We start from the raw sequence: 15,151 nt of genomic DNA, 5'->3' as shown, positions 1-15,151 counted from the left end.
AGACCGGTCCAATTCATACTTACCTGGCAGGGGAGATACCATGATCAAGAAGGTGGTTCACCCAGGGCGAGGCTCAGCCATTGCACCTGGGTTGAGCTGACCTCTGCGAATTCCCCAAATGTGGGAATCTCGACTGCATAATTTGTGATAGTGGGGGACTGCGTTCGCGCTCTCCCCTGATCCCGTGTTTAAAACAAGAGGCAGGTGCAGCGCCGTGCCGAGCTCCTTGGCTTGCAAGTGCAGCCGGACTCGAGCAAGAAACGACCAGCCCAGCACTACCAACGCTTGCTGGAAAGGTCTGCCCGTCCGCGGGAGACAACCAACCAACCAACCAGCCGAGAGGCCGATCTGCTCTCAGTCAGGAAACCTCAATGTAAAACGGCAACCAGGCGGAGAAAGGGGCGTCGGCCAAGCGCCTCCACTTTACCAGCACACCGGAACCACTGGCCACAGTGGACGAGGTGGCCGTCAGAAACAACCGTCCAACTCAAGCGGAAGTGGCTCAAATTGCTGTTGTCGCTCTCAGCGGCCTTCCCAGCCGCAGAGGCAACTGCTTCGGATCTTTATGTCCAAGGAAGGCAAGCAGCGACACCCAAGATGGAAGCCACAACATTGTGGTTCATGGTAAACCTACCCGCACAGGCCAGCTCCTGCACTTTGAGTCCCTTCGCCCACTGGAACCCGAGCCAGAAGCTGTCAGAAGCGCAAACAAGAGAGCAGAAAATACCGGGTCACTCGCTCACCGAGGGGGCAGACGCACAAGTTACAGGCTCTGACCGCCTGTGGCTATCCCACGTGGGTTTTTTTTTCTTTTTTTGTCATATCCAACACACAAAGGGCCACCAAACCCGACCCTGAGAAGCCAAACGGAAGACGGAAAAGCCCCTTATGCCACTGGTTTGTGAAGGAAACTTGGAAGGCCTCCACCAGACAAGATCATTGTGTCAGATTCCATCCAGCAGTTGATCAATGCGACACTCACAGGGCCCCGGGAAGCGCGCACGAAACCTGAGAATCAGGAGCCGGTGGGAGACTGCAGGAGGCAAGGCTGACAAAAAGTGGCTGACACCCTCTGGAGACCGGCTGCTGCGAGGGAAGTGGGGTCCACGGAGTGTGCAGACACAGTGCCCCGCTACCACGAGCCATTTCCTCTGCAGAACTACTGCTCAGGGGGCACCAAACGTGAGCACGTTCTGTGCATTTCTTTCAGCACCATCCACAAGATGCACCCTGCCAGAGTCTGCTGTTGCTGTTTACACAAGAAGGAGAAGTGCACCGTTCCTGGAAGCGCTGCAATACCAGGTCGATGCGTGGAGCGGATGGCGCAAGCCCCAATCGCAGCTCCCTGTTCCAAAAAGCAATTTAATATTTAGTCCCCTGTTGGGGGACGTATCAGATATTAAACTGATAAGAACAGATACTACACTTGATCTTAGCCAAAAGGCCGAGAAGCGATGCCAGAGGGCGCTCGTAGGGGAGGAGGGCACTTCTGGCATGACAAGCTAAAGGACCGGTTGCACGCATGTTGGAATAAAATGTAGACGGAACAAACATAGCGTCAGTTATCACCCTTATATCCATTCACTTAGACAATAGAAAGTGTTTGAATGTGCTGAAGAAGAAATGTTCCTGTGACCCTGATCAGAGACCCCCAGCGAGCCCCAGGTCCTGGAGGTGCCTGAAAGCGCCAACAGCGACCCTGCAGATGTTCACGTTAATCCTGCAAGAATGTGTCAAGAAAAGAACTCGGAAAAACAATTAAAGTAATTACTCTCACATACACACACATAGACAAATAAACACAGCTTGTACAACTGCCTCCCCCCAGTGTTGCACGACCATGTAGTAGGGGACCCCTGAAAGAGAATAAAAAGGAAGGGGCGTGAACTGCATATTCATAGTAGAGCGGCATGCCACTGGGTATGTGGTTTCACTGTCCTCGCTGTGAGTAACTTTGAATATTGTTGTCTGTCTCTTCTGTATTTCTGCATTTAAGTGTTTTTTACAAGTGTCACAGGAGTTTGAACCTGACAACCCACTGACTCATGACGACCTCGCACGTCTACACGTGTTAGGTTTAACATATTGGCCTCTCATGTTACATGGTGTGACTAGGCACATGGAGTCAGTACTCCACTCCCAATTGAACGTCTGTAGCAACTGCACTAAGCCACTTGCTGCCGCTGCCTTTGCTCAGAATGAAGTCACACGAGTGCCACACAGACCGACTCCTTGAGACAACCAGAGTACATTCTCTGAATTTGGACACAGGTCCAGTGGCTGGGCTTGTTGCGGGCGACCTGATGAGACCACCACTTAGCATGTGGCATGTGCGAGAGACTCGTCCGGGCGAGACCGGTCCAATTCATACTTACCTGGCAGGGGAGATACCATGATCAAGAAGGTGGTTCACCCAGGGCGAGGCTCAGCCATTGCACCTGGGTTGAGCTGACCTCTGCGAATTCCCCAAATGTGGGAATCTCGACTGCATAATTTGTGATAGTGGGGGACTGCGTTCGCGCTCTCCCCTGATCCCGTGTTTAAAACAAGAGGCAGGTGCAGCGTCGTGCCGAGCTCCTTGGCTTGCAAGTGCAGCCGGACTCGAGCAAGAAACGACCAGCCCAGCACTACCAACGCTTGCTGGAAAGGTCTGCCCGTCCGCGGGAGACAACCAACCAACCAACCAGCCGAGAGGCCGATCTGCTCTCAGTCAGGAAACCTCAATGTAAAACGGCAACCAGGCGGAGAAAGGGGCGTCGGCCAAGCGCCTCCACTTTACCAGCACACCGGAACCACTGGCCACAGTGGACGAGGTGGCCGTCAGAAACAACCGTCCAACTCAAGCGGAAGCGGCTCAAATTGCTGTTGTCGCTCTCAGCGGCCTTCCCAGCCGCAGAGGCAACTGCTTCGGATCTTTATGTCCAAGGAAGGCAAGCAGCGACACCCAAGATGGAAGCCACAACATTGTGGTTCATGGTAAACCTACCCGCACAGGCCAGCTCCTGCACTTTGAGTCCCTTCGCCCACTGGAACCCGAGCCAGAAGCTGTCAGAAGCGCAAACAAGAGAGCAGAAAATACCGGGTCACTCGCTCACCGAGGGGGCAGACGCACAAGTTACAGGCTCTGACCGCCTGTGGCTATCCCACGTGGGTTTTTTTTTCTTTTTTTGTCACATCCAACACACAAAGGGCCACCAAACCCGACCCTGAGAAGCCAAACGGAAGACGGAAAAGCCCCTTATGCCACTGGTTTGTGGAGGAAACTTGGAAGGCCTCCACCAGACAAGATCATTGTGTCAGATTCCATCCAGCAGTTGATCAATGCGACACTCACAGGGCCCCGGGAAGCGCGCACGAAACCTGAGAATCAGGAGCCGGTGGGAGACTGCAGGAGGCAAGGCTGACAAAAAGTGTCTGACACCCTCTGGAGACCGGCTGCTGCGAGGGAAGTGGGGTCCACGGAGTGTGCAGACACAGTGCCCCGCTACCACGAGCCATTTCCTCTGCAGAACTACTGCTCAGGGGGCACCAAACGTGAGCACGTTCTGTGCATTTCTTTCAACACCATCCACAAGATTGTCTGCTGTTGCTGTTTACACAAGAAGGATTAGTGCACCGTTCCTGGAAGCGCTGCAATACCAGGTCGATGCGTGGAGCAGATGGCGCAAGCCCCAATCGCAGCTCCCTGTTCCAAAAAGCAATTTAATATTTAGTCCCCTGTTGGGGGACGTATCAGATATTAAACTGATAAGAACAGATACTACACTTGATCTTAGCCAAAAGGCCGAGAAGCGATGCCAGAGGGCGCTCGTAGGGGAGGAGGGCACTTCTGGCATGACAAGCTAAAGGACCGGTTGCACGCATGTTGGAATAAAATGTAAACGGAACAAACATAGCGTCAGTTATCACCCTTATATCCATTCGCTTAGACAATAGAAAGTGTTTGAATGTGCTGAAGAAGAAATGTTCCCGTGACCCTGATCAGAGACCCCCAGCGAGCCCCAGGTCCTGGAGGTGCCTGAAAGCGCCAACAGCGACCCTGCAGATGTTCACGTTAATCCTGCAAGAATGTGTCAAGAAAAGAACTCGGAAAAACAATTAAAGTAATTACTCTCACATACACACACATAGACAAATAAACACAGCTTGTACAACTGCCTCCCCCCAGTGTTGCACGACCATGTAGTAGGGGACCCCTGAAAGAGAATAAAAAGGAAGGGGCGTGAACTGCATATTCATAGTAGAGCGGCATGCCACTGGGTATGTGGTTTCACTGTCCTCGCTGCGAGTAACTTTGAATATTGTTGTCTGTCTCTTCTGTATTTCTGCATTTAAGTGTTTTTTACAAGTGTCACAGGAGTTTGAACCTGACAACCCACTGACTCATGACGACCTCGCACGTCTACACGTGTTAGGTTTAACATATTGGCCTCTCATGTTACATGGTGTGACTAGGCACATGGAGTCAGTACTCCACTCCCAATTGAACGTCTGCAGCAACTGCACTAAGCCACTTGCTGCCGCTGCCTTTGCTCAGAATGAAGTAACACGAGTGCCACACAGACCGACTCCTTGAGACAACCAGAGTACATTCTCTGAATTTGGACACAGGTCCAGTGGCTGGGCTTGTTGCGGGCGACCTGATGAGACCACCACTTAGCATGTGGCATGTGCGAGAGACTCGTCCGGGCGAGACCGGTCCAATTCATACTTACCTGGCAGGGGAGATACCATGATCAAGAAGGTGGTTCACCCAGGGCGAGGCTCAGCCATTGCACCTGGGTTGAGCTGACCTCTGCGAATTCCCCAAATGTAGGAATCTCGACTGCATAATTTGTGATAGTGGGGGACTGCGTTCGCGCTCTCCCCTGATCCCGTGTTTAAAACAAGAGGCAGGTGCAGCGCCGTGCCGAGCTCCTTGGCTTGCAAGTGCAGCCGGACTCGAGCAAGAAACGACCAGCCCAGCACTACCAACGCTTGCTGGAAAGGTCTGCCCGTCCGCGGGAGACAACCAACCAACCAACCAGCCGAGAGGCCGATCTGCTCTCAGTCAGGAAACCTCAATGTAAAACGGCAACCAGGCGGAGAAAGGGGCGTCGGCAAAGTGCCTGAAATTGCCAACAGCGACCCTGCAGATGTTCACGTTAATCCTGCAAGAATGTGTCAAGAAAAGAACTCGGAAAAACAATTAAAGTAATTACTCTCACATACACACACATAGACAAATAAACACAGCTTGTACAACTGCCTCCCCCCAGTGTTGCACGACCATGTAGTAGGGGACCCCTGAAAGAGAATAAAAAGGAAGGGGCGTGAACTGCATATTCATAGTAGAGCGGCATGCCACTGGGTATGTGGTTTCACTGTCCTTGCTGCGAGTAACTTTGAATATTGTTGTCTGTCTCTTCTGTATTTCTGCATTTAAGTGTTTTTTACAAGTGTCACAGGAGTTTGAACCTGACAACCCACTGACTCATGACGACCTTGCACGTCTACACGTGTTAGGTTTAACATATTGGCCTCTCATGTTACATGGTGTGACTAGGCACATGGAGTCAGTACTCCACTCCCAATTGAACGTCTGTAGCAACTGCACTAAGCCACTTGCTGCCGCTGCCTTTGCTCAGAATGAAGTCACACGAGTGCCACACAGACCGACTCCTTGAGACAACCAGAGTACATTCTCTGAATTTGGACACAGGTCCAGTGGCTGGGCTTGTTGCGGGCGACCTGATGAGACCACCACTTAGCATGTGGCATGTGCGAGAGACTCGTCCGGGCGAGACCGGTCCAATTCATACTTACCTGGCAGGGGAGATACCATGATCAAGAAGGTGGTTCACCCAGGGCGAGGCTCAGCCATTGCACCTGGGTTGAGCTGACCTCTGCGAATTCCCCAAATGTGGGAATCTCGACTGCATAATTTGTGATAGTGGGGGACTGCGTTCGCGCTCTCCCCTGATCCCGTGTTTAAAACAAGAGGCAGGTGCAGCGCCGTGCCGACCTCCTGGCTTGCAAATGCAGCCGGACTCGAGCAAGAAACGACCAGCCCAGCACTACCAACGCTTGCTGGAAAGGTCTGCCCGTCCGCGGGAGACAACCAACCAACCAACCAACCAGCCGAGAGGCCAATCTGCTCTCAGTCAGGAAACCTCAATGTAAAACGGCAACCAGGCGGAGAAAGGGGCGTCGGCCAAGCGCCTCCACTTTACCAGCACACCGGAACCACTGGCCACAGTGGACGAGGTGGCCGTCAGAAACAACCGTCCAACTCAAGCGGAAGCGGCTCAAATTGCTGTTGTCGCTCTCAGCGGCCTTCCCAGCCGCAGAGGCAACTGCTTCGGATCTTTATGTCCAAGGAAGGCAAGCAGCGACACCCAAGATGGAAGCCACAACATTGTGGTTCATGGTAAACCTACCCGCACAGGCCAGCTCCTGCACTTTGAGTCCCTTCGCCCACTGGAACCCGAGCCAGAAGCTGTCAGAAGCGCAAACAAGAGAGCAGAAAATACCGGGTCACTCGCTCACCGAGGGGGCAGACGCACAAGTTACAGGCTCTGACCGCCTGTGGCTATCCCACATGGGTTTTTTTTCTTTTTTTGCCATATCCAACACACAAAGGGCCACCAAACCCGACCCTGAGAAGCCAAACGGAAGACGGAAAAGCCCCTTATGCCACTGGTTTGTGGAGGAAACTTGGAAGGCCTCCACCAGACAAGATCATTGTGTCAGATTCCATCCAGCAGTTGATCAATGCGACACTCACAGGGCCCCGGGAAGCGCGCACGAAACCTGAGAATCAGGAGCCGGTGGGAGACTGCAGGAGGCAAGGCTGACAAAAAGTGGCTGACACCCTCTGGAGACCGGCTGCTGCGAGGGAAGTGGGGTCCACGGAGTGCGCAGACACAGTGCCCCGCTACCACGAGCCATTTCCTCTGCAGAACTACTGCTCAGGGGGCACCAAACGTGAGCACGTTCTGTGCATTTCTTTCAGCACCATCCACAAGATGCACCCTGCCAGAGTCTGCTGTTGCTGTTTACACAAGAAGGAGAAGTGCACCGTTCCTGGAAGCGCTGCAATACCAGGTCGATGCGTGGAGCGGATGGCGCAAGCCCCAATCGCAGCTCCCTGTTCCAAAAAGCAATTTAATATGTAGTCCCCTGTTGGGGGACGTATCAGATATTAAACTGATAAGAACAGATACTACACTTGATCTTAGCCAAAAGGCCGAGAAGCGATGCCAGAGGGTGCTTGTAGGGGAGGAGGGCACTTCTGGCATGACAAGCTAAAGGACCGGTTGCACGCATGTTCGAATAAAATGTAGACGGAACAAACATAGCGTCAGTTATCACCCTTATATCCATTCACTTAGACAATAGAAAGTGTTTGAATGTGCTGAAGAAGAAATGTTCCCGTGACCCTGATACGAGACCCCCAGCGAGCCCCAGGTCCTGGAGGTGCCTGAAAGCGCCAACAGCGACCCTGCAGATGTTCACGTTAATCCTGCAAGAATGTGTCAAGAAAAGAACTCGGAAAAACAATTAAAGTAATTACTCTCACATACACACACATAGACAAATAAACACAGCTTGTACAACTGCCTCCCCCCAGTGTTGCACGACCATGTAGTAGGGGACCCCTGAAAGAGAATAAAAAGGAAGGGGCGTGAACTGCATATTCATAGTAGAGCGGCATGCCACTGGGTATGTGGTTTCACTGTCCTCGCTGCGAGTAACTTTGAATATTGTTGTCTGTCTCTTCTGTATTTCTGCATTTAAGTGTTTTTTACAAGTGTCACAGGAGTTTGAACCTGACAACCCACTGACTCATGACGACCTCGCACGTCTACACGTGTTAGGTTTAACATATTGGCCTCTCATGTTACATGGTGTGACTAGGCACATGGAGTCAGTACTCCACTCCCAATTGAACGTCTGCAGCAACTGCACTAAGCCACTTGCTGCCGCTGCCTTTGCTCAGAATGAAGTCACACGAGTGCCACACAGACCGACTCCTTGAGACAACCAGAGTACATTCTCTGAATTTGGACACAGGTCCAGTGGCTGGGCTTGTTGCGGGCGACCTGATGAGACCACCACTTAGCATGTGGCATGTGCGAGAGACTCGTCCGGGCGAGACCGGTCCAATTCATACTTACCTGGCAGGGGAGATACCATGATCAAGAAGGTGGTTCACCCAGGGCGAGGCTCAGCCATTGCACCTGGGTTGAGCTGACCTCTGCGAATTCCCCAAATGTGGGAATCTCGACTGCATAATTTGTGATAGTGGGGGACTGCGTTCGCGCTCTCCCCTGATCCCGTGCAGCGCCGTGCCGAGCTCCTTGGCTTGCAAGTGCAGCCGGACTCGAGCAAGAAACGACCAGCCCAGCACTACCAACGCTTGCTGGAAAGGTCTGCCCGTCCGCGGGAGACAACCAACCAACCAACCAACCAGCCGAGAGGCCAATCTGCTCTCAGTCAGGAAACCTCAATGTAAAACGGCAACCAGGCGGAGAAAGGGGCGTCGGCCAAGCGCCTCCACTTTACCAGCACACCGGAACCACTGGCCACAGTGGACGAGGTGGCCGTCAGAAACAACCGTCCAACTCAAGCGGAAGCGGCTCAAATTGCTGTTGTCGCTCTCAGCGGCCTTCCCAGCCGCAGAGGCAACTGCTTCGGATCTTTATGTCCAAGGAAGGCAAGCAGCGACACCCAAGATGGAAGCCACAACATTGTGGTTCATGGTAAACCTACCCGCACAGGCCAGCTCCTGCACTTTGAGTCCCTTTGCCCACTGGAACCCGAGCCAGAAGCTGTCAGAAGCGCAAACAAGAGAGCAGAAAATACCGGGTCACTCGCTCACCGAGGGGGCAGACGCACAAGTTACAGGCTCTGACCGCCTGTGGCTATCCCACGTGGGTTTTTTTTTCTTTTTTTGTCATATCCAACACAGAAAGGGCCACCAAACCCGACCCTGAGAAGCCAAACGGAAGACGGAAAAGCCCCTTATGCCACTGGTTTGTGGAGGAAACTTGGAAGGCCTCCACCAGACAAGATCATTGTGTCAGATTCCATCCAGCAGTTGATCAATGCGACACTCACAGGGCCCCGGGAAGCGCGCACGAAACCTGAGAATCAGGAGCCGGTGGGAGACTGCAGGAGGCAAGGCTGACAAAAAGTGTCTGACACCCTCTGGAGACCGGCTGCTGCGAGGGAAGTGGGGTCCACGGAGTGTGCAGACACAGTGCCCCTGCTTCGCCTTCAAATAGGATCTTTTCAGTTGACCTGGCAGCTTACGGCCATACTACCCTGAAAACGCCCGATCTCGTCTGCTCTCGGAAGCTTAGCAGGGGCGGACCTGGTTAGTACTTGAATGGGAGACCGCCTGGGAATACCAGGTGCTGTAAGCTTTTTATGGTTTCTGCTCTTGCCTGACAGCACAGGGCGCTGTTTGACACTTTTTGCTGGAGTCTAGTTTGGCCTGCGTCGCCTTCAAATAGGATCGTTTCAGTTGACTTGGCAGCTTACGGCCGTACTACCCTGAAAACGCCTGATCTCGGAAGCTAAGCAGGGGCGGGCCTGGTTAGTACTTGGATGGGAGACCGCCTGGGAATACCAGGTGCTGTATGCTTTTTATGGTTTCTGCTCTTGCCTGACAGCAGAGGGCGCTGTTTGACACTTTTTGCTGGAGTCTAGTTTGGCCTGCGTCGCCTTCAAATAGGATCTTTTCAGTTGACCTGGCAGCTTACGGCCATACTACCCTGAAAATGTACGATCTCGGAAGCAATGTAGGGGCGGGCCTGGTTAGTACTTGGATGGGAGACCGCCTGGGAATACCAGGTGCTGTAAGCTTTTTATGGTTTCTGCTCTTGTCTGACAGCAGAGGGCGCTGTTTGACACTTTTTGCTGGAATCTAGTTTGGCCTGCGTCGCCTTCAAATAGGATCTTTTCAGTTGACCTGGCAGCTTACGGCCATACTACCCTGAAAATGTACGATCTCGGAAGCAATGCAGGGGCGGGCCTGGTTAGTACTTGGATGGGAGACCGCCTGGGAATACCAGGTGCTGTAAGCTTTTTATGGTTTCGGCTCTTGTCTGACAGCAGAGGGCGCTGTTTGACACTTTTTGCTGGAATCTAGTTTGGCCTGCGTCGCCTTCAAATAGGATCTTTTCAGTTGACCTGGCAGCTTACGGCCATACTACTCTGAAAACGCCCGATCTTGTCCTTTCTCGGAAGCTAAGCAGGGGTGGGCCTGGTTAGTACTTGGATGCGAGACCGCCTGGGAATACCAGGTGCTGTAAGCTTTTTATGGTTTCTGCTCTTGCCTGACAGCAGAGGGCGCTGTTTGATACTTTTTGCTGGAGTCTAGTTTGGCCTGCGTCGCTTTCAAATAGGATCTTTTCAGTTGACCTGGCAGCTTACGGCCATACTACCCTGAAAACGCCCGATCTCGTCCGATCTCGGAAGCAATGCAGGGGCTGGCCTGGTTAGTACTTGAAGGGGAGACCGCCTGGGAATACCAGGTGCTGTAAGCTTCTAATGGTTTCTGATCTTGCCTGACAGCAGAGGGCGCTGGTTGACACTTTTTGCTGGAGTCTAGTTTGGCCTGCGTCGCCTTCAAATAGGATCTTTTCAGTTGACCTGGCAGCTTACGGCCATACTACCCTGAAAACGCCCGATCTCGTCTGATCTCGGAAGCTAAGCAGGGGCGGGCCTGGTTAGTACTTGGATGGGAGACCGCCTGGGAATACCAGGTGCTGTAAGCTTTTTATGGTTTCTGCTCTTGCCTGACAGCAGAGGCCGCTGTTTGACACTTTTTGCTGGAGTCTAGTTTGGCCTGCGTGGCCTTCAAATAGGATCTTTTCAGTTGACCTGGCAGCTTACGGCCATACTACCCTGAAAACGTCCGATCTCGGAAGCAAAGCACGGGCGGGCCTGGTTAGTACTTGGATGGGAGACCGCCTGGGAATGCCAGGTGCTGTAAGCTTTTTATGGTTTCTGCTCTTGCCTGACAGCAGAGGGCGCTGTTTGACACTATTTGCTGGAGTCTAGTTTGGCCTGCGTCGCCTTCAAATAGGATCTTTTCAGTAGACCTGGCAGCTTACGGCCATACTACCCTGAAAACGACAGATCTCGGAAGCTAAGCAGGGGTGGGCCTGGTTAGTACTTGGATGGGAGACAGCCTGGTAATACCAGGTGCTCTAAGCTTTTAATGGTGTCTGCTCTTGCCTGACAGCAGAGGGCGCTGTTTGACACTTTTTGCTGGAGTCTAGTTTGGCCTGCGTCGCCTTCAAATAGGATCTTTTCAGTTGACCTGGCAGGTAACAGCCATACCACCCGGAAAACGCCCGATCTCGTCCGATCTCGGAAGGTAAGCAGGGGCGGGCCTGGTTAGTACTTGGATGGGAGACCGCCTGGGAATACCAGGTGCTGTAAGCTTTTACTGGTTTCTGCTCTTGCCTGACAGCAGAGGGCGCTGTTTGACACTTTTTGCTGGAGTCTCGTTTGGCCTGCATCGCCTTCAAATAGGATCTTTTCAGTTGACCTGGCAGCTTACGGCCATACTACCCTGAAAACGTCCGATCTCGGAAGCAAAGCACGGGCGGGCCTGGTTAGTACTTGGATGGGAGACCGCCTGGGAATGCCAGGTGCTGTAAGCTTTTTATGGTTTCTGCTCTTGCCTGACAGCAGAGGGCGCTGTTTGACACTTTTTGCTGGAGTCTAGTTTGGCCTGCGTCGCCTTCAAATAGGATCTTTTCAGTTGACCTGGCAGCTTACGGCCATACTACCCTGAAAACGCCCGATCTTGGAAGTTAAGAAGGGGCGGGCCTGGTTAGTACTTGGATGGGAGACCGCCTGGGAACACCAGGTGCTGTAAGCTTTTTATGGTTTCTGCTCTTGCCTGACAGCAGAGGGCGCTGTTTGACACTTTTTGCTGGAGTCTAGTTTGGCCTGCGTCGCCTTCAAATAGGATCTTTTCAGTTGACCTGGCAGCTTACGGCCATACTACCCTGAAAACGCCCGATCTCGTCTGATCTCGGAAGCTAAGCAGGGGCGGGCCTGGTTAGTACTTGGATGGGAGACCGCCTGGGAATACCAGGTGCTGTAAGCTTTTTATGGTTTCTGCTCTTGCCTGACAGCAGAGGCCGCTGTTTGACACTTTTTGCTGGAGTCTAGTTTGGCCTGCGTGGCCTTCAAATAGGATCTTTTCAGTTGACCTGGCAGCTTACGGCCATACTACCCTGAAAACGTCCGATCTCGGAAGCAAAGCACGGGCGGGCCTGGTTAGTACTTGGATGGGAGACCGCCTGGGAATGCCAGGTGCTGTAAGCTTTTTATGGTTTCTGCTCTTGCCTGACAGCAGAGGGCGCTGTTTGACACTATTTGCTGGAGTCTAGTTTGGCCTGCGTCGCCTTCAAATAGGATCTTTTCAGTAGACCTGGCAGCTTACGGCCATACTACCCTGAAAACGACAGATCTCGGAAGCTAAGCAGGGGTGGGCCTGGTTAGTACTTGGATGGGAGACAGCCTGGTAATACCAGGTGCTCTAAGCTTTTAATGGTGTCTGCTCTTGCCTGACAGCAGAGGGCGCTGTTTGACACTTTTTGCTGGAGTCTAGTTTGGCCTGCGTCGCCTTCAAATAGGATCTTTTCAGTTGACCTGGCAGGTAACAGCCATACCACCCGGAAAACGCCCGATCTCGTCCGATCTCGGAAGGTAAGCAGGGGCGGGCCTGGTTAGTACTTGGATGGGAGACCGCCTGGGAATACCAGGTGCTGTAAGCTTTTACTGGTTTCTGCTCTTGCCTGACAGCAGAGGGCGCTGTTTGACACTTTTTGCTGGAGTCTCGTTTGGCCTGCATCGCCTTCAAATAGGATCTTTTCAGTTGACCTGGCAGCTTACGGCCATACTACCCTGAAAACGTCCGATCTCGGAAGCAAAGCACGGGCGGGCCTGGTTAGTACTTGGATGGGAGACCGCCTGGGAATGCCAGGTGCTGTAAGCTTTTTATGGTTTCTGCTCTTGCCTGACAGCAGAGGGCGCTGTTTGACACTTTTTGCTGGAGTCTAGTTTGGCCTGCGTCGCCTTCAAATAGGATCTTTTCAGTTGACCTGGCAGCTTACGGCCATACTACCCTGAAAACGCCCGATCTCGGAAGTTAAGAAGGGGCGGGCCTGGTTAGTACTTGGATGGGAGACCGCCTGGGAACACCAGGTGCTGTAAGCTTTTTATGGTTTCTGCTCTTGCCTGACAGCAGAGGGCGCTGTTTGACACTTTTTGCTGGAGTCTAGTTTGGCCTGCGTCGCCTTCAAATAGGATCTTTTCAGTTGACCTGGCAGCTTACGGCCATGCTACCCTGAAAACGCCTGATCACGTCTGATCTCGGAAGCGAAGCAGGGGCGAGCTTGGTTAGTACTTGGATGGGAGACCGCCTGGGAATACCAGGTGCTGTAAGCTTTTTATGGTTTCTGCTCATGCCTGACAGCAGAGGGCGCTGTGTGACACTTTTTGCTGGAGTCTAGTTTGGCCTGCGTCACTTTCAAATAGGATCTTTTCAGTTGACCTGGCAGCTTACGGCCATACTACCCTGAAAACGCCCGATCTCGTCTGATCTCGGAAGCAATGCAGGGGCGGGCCTGGTTAGTACTTGGCTGGGAGACCGCCTGGGAATACCAGGTGCTGTAAGCTTTTTATGGTTTCTGCTCTTGCCTGACAGCAGAGGGCGCTGTTTGACACTTTTTGCTGGAGTCTAGTTTGGCCTGCGTCGCCTTCAAATAGGATCTTTTCAGTTGACCTGGCAGCTTACGGCCATACTACCCTGAAAAAGCCCGATCTCGTCCGATCTCGGAAGCGAAGCAGGGGTGGGCCTGGTTAGTACTTGGATGGGAGACCGCCTGGGAATACCAGGTGCTGTAAGCTTTTTATGGTTTCTGCTCTTGCCTGACAGCAGAGGGCGCTGTTTGACACTTTTTGCTGGAGTCTAGTTTGGCCTGCGTCACCTGCAAATAGGATCTTTTCAGCTGACCTGGCAGCTTACGGCCATACTACCCTGAAAACGCCCGATCTCGGAAGTTACGAAGGGGCGGGCCTGGTTAGTACTTGGATGGGAGACCGCCTGGGAATACCAGGTGCTGTAAGCTTTTTATGGTTTTTGCTCTTGCCTGACAGCAGAGGGCGCTGTTTGACACTTTTTGCTGGAGCCTAGTTTGGCCTGCGTCGCCTTCAAATAGGATCTTTTCAGTTGACCTGGCAGCTTACGGCCATACTACCCTGAAAACGCCCGATCTCGTCCGATCTCGGAAGCTAAGCAGGGGAGGGCCTGGTTAGTACTTGCGTGGGAAACCGCCTGGGAATACCAGGTGCTGTAAGCTTTTTATGGTTTCTGCTCTTGCCTGACAGCAGAGGGCGCTGTTTGACACTTTTTGCTGGAGTCTAGTTTGGCCTGCGTCGCCTTCAAATAGGATCTTTTCAGTTGAATGACACCTGAAACGTAACAGACCGGACCACCCGAGAGTTAAGGTGGACAGCACTTAGTGAAACCTGACTGCAGTCATGCTGTTGTAGTCTCTGTCGCGCAATTGCTCAGCACGTTTGGCTGTGAACTGAGAGGTTGGTGGTTCGAGCCCACCCAGGGACTCAATACACGCATGTGTTGGACTTTGGACTCCCTCCCTTGTATGAACATTTTTCCCCATTGGCGAACTGTTTTTGTGTTGGTGCCAGATGCACTGCTGGCGCTGTGGCTAAGCTGGTCAAAGTGCCTGTCTCATAAACAGGAGATCCTGGGTTGCATGCGAGAGGGAGCGGGATCGATGCCTGCATTCTCCAAGAAGTCAAGTGCTTTTTTGTAGAAGAGATGTTGGGATCGGAAATGAGTCCAGGATGTGTCCCTCAACATCAGACAAATACCCCAAACCTAATCCTGGCTACGTTCTCTCGACTAGTCTCTTGTCATGTAATAGTGAAGAAACCCAGTCCTTGCTTTATTGTTCCCAAGTACCAAACACTAATCTGAGCCCCAATTTCTATGCCAAATACAGTATTGGTCTAACCCTAAACCCAGTCCACACTCCCTTCTCCAGTTGAGCACCTTATCTTCTTGTGTAGCACTTACCAGAAACTCAAGTCTATCATTTATTGACGGGTTTTA

At 52.5% G+C, this 15,151-nt stretch overlaps 18 non-coding genes and 11 pseudogenes across 18 annotated transcripts; 26 read left to right on the top strand and 3 right to left on the bottom strand.

Annotated features, from left to right (window-relative positions):
• The first annotated feature begins 15 nt into the window (after positions 1–15).
• LOC144896929 (U1 spliceosomal RNA) lies at positions 16–179 on the top strand. The gene has a single exon (XR_013626511.1). It is a non-coding gene; the product is annotated as a U1 spliceosomal RNA (small nuclear RNA).
• A 1,086-nt stretch (positions 180–1,265) lies between these two features.
• On the bottom strand, positions 1,266–1,456 carry LOC144896971 (U2 spliceosomal RNA). Its single transcript, XR_013626551.1, has one exon. It is a non-coding gene; the product is annotated as a U2 spliceosomal RNA (small nuclear RNA).
• A 911-nt stretch (positions 1,457–2,367) lies between these two features.
• Positions 2,368–2,531, top strand: LOC144896928 (U1 spliceosomal RNA). The gene has a single exon (XR_013626510.1). It is a non-coding gene; the product is annotated as a U1 spliceosomal RNA (small nuclear RNA).
• Positions 2,532–3,605: 1,074 nt separating this feature from the next.
• Positions 3,606–3,796, bottom strand: LOC144896974 (U2 spliceosomal RNA). Its single transcript, XR_013626554.1, has one exon. It is a non-coding gene; the product is annotated as a U2 spliceosomal RNA (small nuclear RNA).
• A 911-nt stretch (positions 3,797–4,707) lies between these two features.
• Positions 4,708–4,871, top strand: LOC144896953 (U1 spliceosomal RNA). The gene has a single exon (XR_013626535.1). It is a non-coding gene; the product is annotated as a U1 spliceosomal RNA (small nuclear RNA).
• A 926-nt stretch (positions 4,872–5,797) lies between these two features.
• LOC144896927 (U1 spliceosomal RNA) lies at positions 5,798–5,961 on the top strand. Its single transcript, XR_013626509.1, has one exon. It is a non-coding gene; the product is annotated as a U1 spliceosomal RNA (small nuclear RNA).
• Positions 5,962–7,049: 1,088 nt separating this feature from the next.
• On the bottom strand, positions 7,050–7,240 carry LOC144896975 (U2 spliceosomal RNA). Its single transcript, XR_013626555.1, has one exon. It is a non-coding gene; the product is annotated as a U2 spliceosomal RNA (small nuclear RNA).
• A 911-nt stretch (positions 7,241–8,151) lies between these two features.
• LOC144896926 (U1 spliceosomal RNA) lies at positions 8,152–8,315 on the top strand. Its single transcript, XR_013626508.1, has one exon. It is a non-coding gene; the product is annotated as a U1 spliceosomal RNA (small nuclear RNA).
• A 976-nt stretch (positions 8,316–9,291) lies between these two features.
• Positions 9,292–9,410, top strand: LOC144895755 (5S ribosomal RNA). The gene has a single exon (XR_013626263.1). It is a non-coding gene; the product is annotated as a 5S ribosomal RNA (ribosomal RNA).
• Positions 9,411–9,522: 112 nt separating this feature from the next.
• On the top strand, positions 9,523–9,631 carry LOC144896356 (5S ribosomal RNA; annotated as a pseudogene).
• Positions 9,632–9,743: 112 nt separating this feature from the next.
• LOC144896862 (5S ribosomal RNA) lies at positions 9,744–9,852 on the top strand (annotated as a pseudogene).
• A 112-nt stretch (positions 9,853–9,964) lies between these two features.
• LOC144896782 (5S ribosomal RNA) lies at positions 9,965–10,073 on the top strand (annotated as a pseudogene).
• Positions 10,074–10,185: 112 nt separating this feature from the next.
• On the top strand, positions 10,186–10,304 carry LOC144896076 (5S ribosomal RNA; annotated as a pseudogene).
• A 112-nt stretch (positions 10,305–10,416) lies between these two features.
• On the top strand, positions 10,417–10,535 carry LOC144895835 (5S ribosomal RNA). The gene has a single exon (XR_013626341.1). It is a non-coding gene; the product is annotated as a 5S ribosomal RNA (ribosomal RNA).
• Positions 10,536–10,647: 112 nt separating this feature from the next.
• LOC144895280 (5S ribosomal RNA) lies at positions 10,648–10,766 on the top strand. The gene has a single exon (XR_013625776.1). It is a non-coding gene; the product is annotated as a 5S ribosomal RNA (ribosomal RNA).
• A 112-nt stretch (positions 10,767–10,878) lies between these two features.
• On the top strand, positions 10,879–10,987 carry LOC144896502 (5S ribosomal RNA; annotated as a pseudogene).
• Positions 10,988–11,320: 333 nt separating this feature from the next.
• LOC144895469 (5S ribosomal RNA) lies at positions 11,321–11,439 on the top strand. Its single transcript, XR_013625972.1, has one exon. It is a non-coding gene; the product is annotated as a 5S ribosomal RNA (ribosomal RNA).
• A 112-nt stretch (positions 11,440–11,551) lies between these two features.
• On the top strand, positions 11,552–11,660 carry LOC144896501 (5S ribosomal RNA; annotated as a pseudogene).
• Positions 11,661–11,772: 112 nt separating this feature from the next.
• On the top strand, positions 11,773–11,881 carry LOC144896246 (5S ribosomal RNA; annotated as a pseudogene).
• A 112-nt stretch (positions 11,882–11,993) lies between these two features.
• On the top strand, positions 11,994–12,112 carry LOC144897318 (5S ribosomal RNA). The gene has a single exon (XR_013626888.1). It is a non-coding gene; the product is annotated as a 5S ribosomal RNA (ribosomal RNA).
• A 112-nt stretch (positions 12,113–12,224) lies between these two features.
• Positions 12,225–12,333, top strand: LOC144896500 (5S ribosomal RNA; annotated as a pseudogene).
• Positions 12,334–12,666: 333 nt separating this feature from the next.
• LOC144895468 (5S ribosomal RNA) lies at positions 12,667–12,785 on the top strand. Its single transcript, XR_013625971.1, has one exon. It is a non-coding gene; the product is annotated as a 5S ribosomal RNA (ribosomal RNA).
• A 112-nt stretch (positions 12,786–12,897) lies between these two features.
• On the top strand, positions 12,898–13,006 carry LOC144896499 (5S ribosomal RNA; annotated as a pseudogene).
• Positions 13,007–13,118: 112 nt separating this feature from the next.
• Positions 13,119–13,227, top strand: LOC144896011 (5S ribosomal RNA; annotated as a pseudogene).
• A 112-nt stretch (positions 13,228–13,339) lies between these two features.
• LOC144895878 (5S ribosomal RNA) lies at positions 13,340–13,458 on the top strand. The gene has a single exon (XR_013626386.1). It is a non-coding gene; the product is annotated as a 5S ribosomal RNA (ribosomal RNA).
• A 112-nt stretch (positions 13,459–13,570) lies between these two features.
• Positions 13,571–13,689, top strand: LOC144895481 (5S ribosomal RNA). The gene has a single exon (XR_013625984.1). It is a non-coding gene; the product is annotated as a 5S ribosomal RNA (ribosomal RNA).
• Positions 13,690–13,801: 112 nt separating this feature from the next.
• On the top strand, positions 13,802–13,920 carry LOC144897182 (5S ribosomal RNA). Its single transcript, XR_013626752.1, has one exon. It is a non-coding gene; the product is annotated as a 5S ribosomal RNA (ribosomal RNA).
• A 112-nt stretch (positions 13,921–14,032) lies between these two features.
• On the top strand, positions 14,033–14,141 carry LOC144896329 (5S ribosomal RNA; annotated as a pseudogene).
• A 112-nt stretch (positions 14,142–14,253) lies between these two features.
• Positions 14,254–14,372, top strand: LOC144897127 (5S ribosomal RNA). The gene has a single exon (XR_013626697.1). It is a non-coding gene; the product is annotated as a 5S ribosomal RNA (ribosomal RNA).
• Positions 14,373–15,151: the final 779 nt, after the last annotated feature.

The sequence above is a fragment of the Doryrhamphus excisus genome, unplaced genomic scaffold, assembly GCF_037039965.1.
Source record: "Doryrhamphus excisus strain RoL-2023G ecotype Guam unplaced genomic scaffold, RoL_Dexc_Guam_v1.1 HiC_scaffold_24, whole genome shotgun sequence".
Taxonomy (NCBI): domain Eukaryota; kingdom Metazoa; phylum Chordata; class Actinopteri; order Syngnathiformes; family Syngnathidae; genus Doryrhamphus; species Doryrhamphus excisus.
The sequence above is the reverse complement of the archived record's forward strand: the minus strand, read 5'-3'. Positions and strand labels throughout refer to the sequence as shown.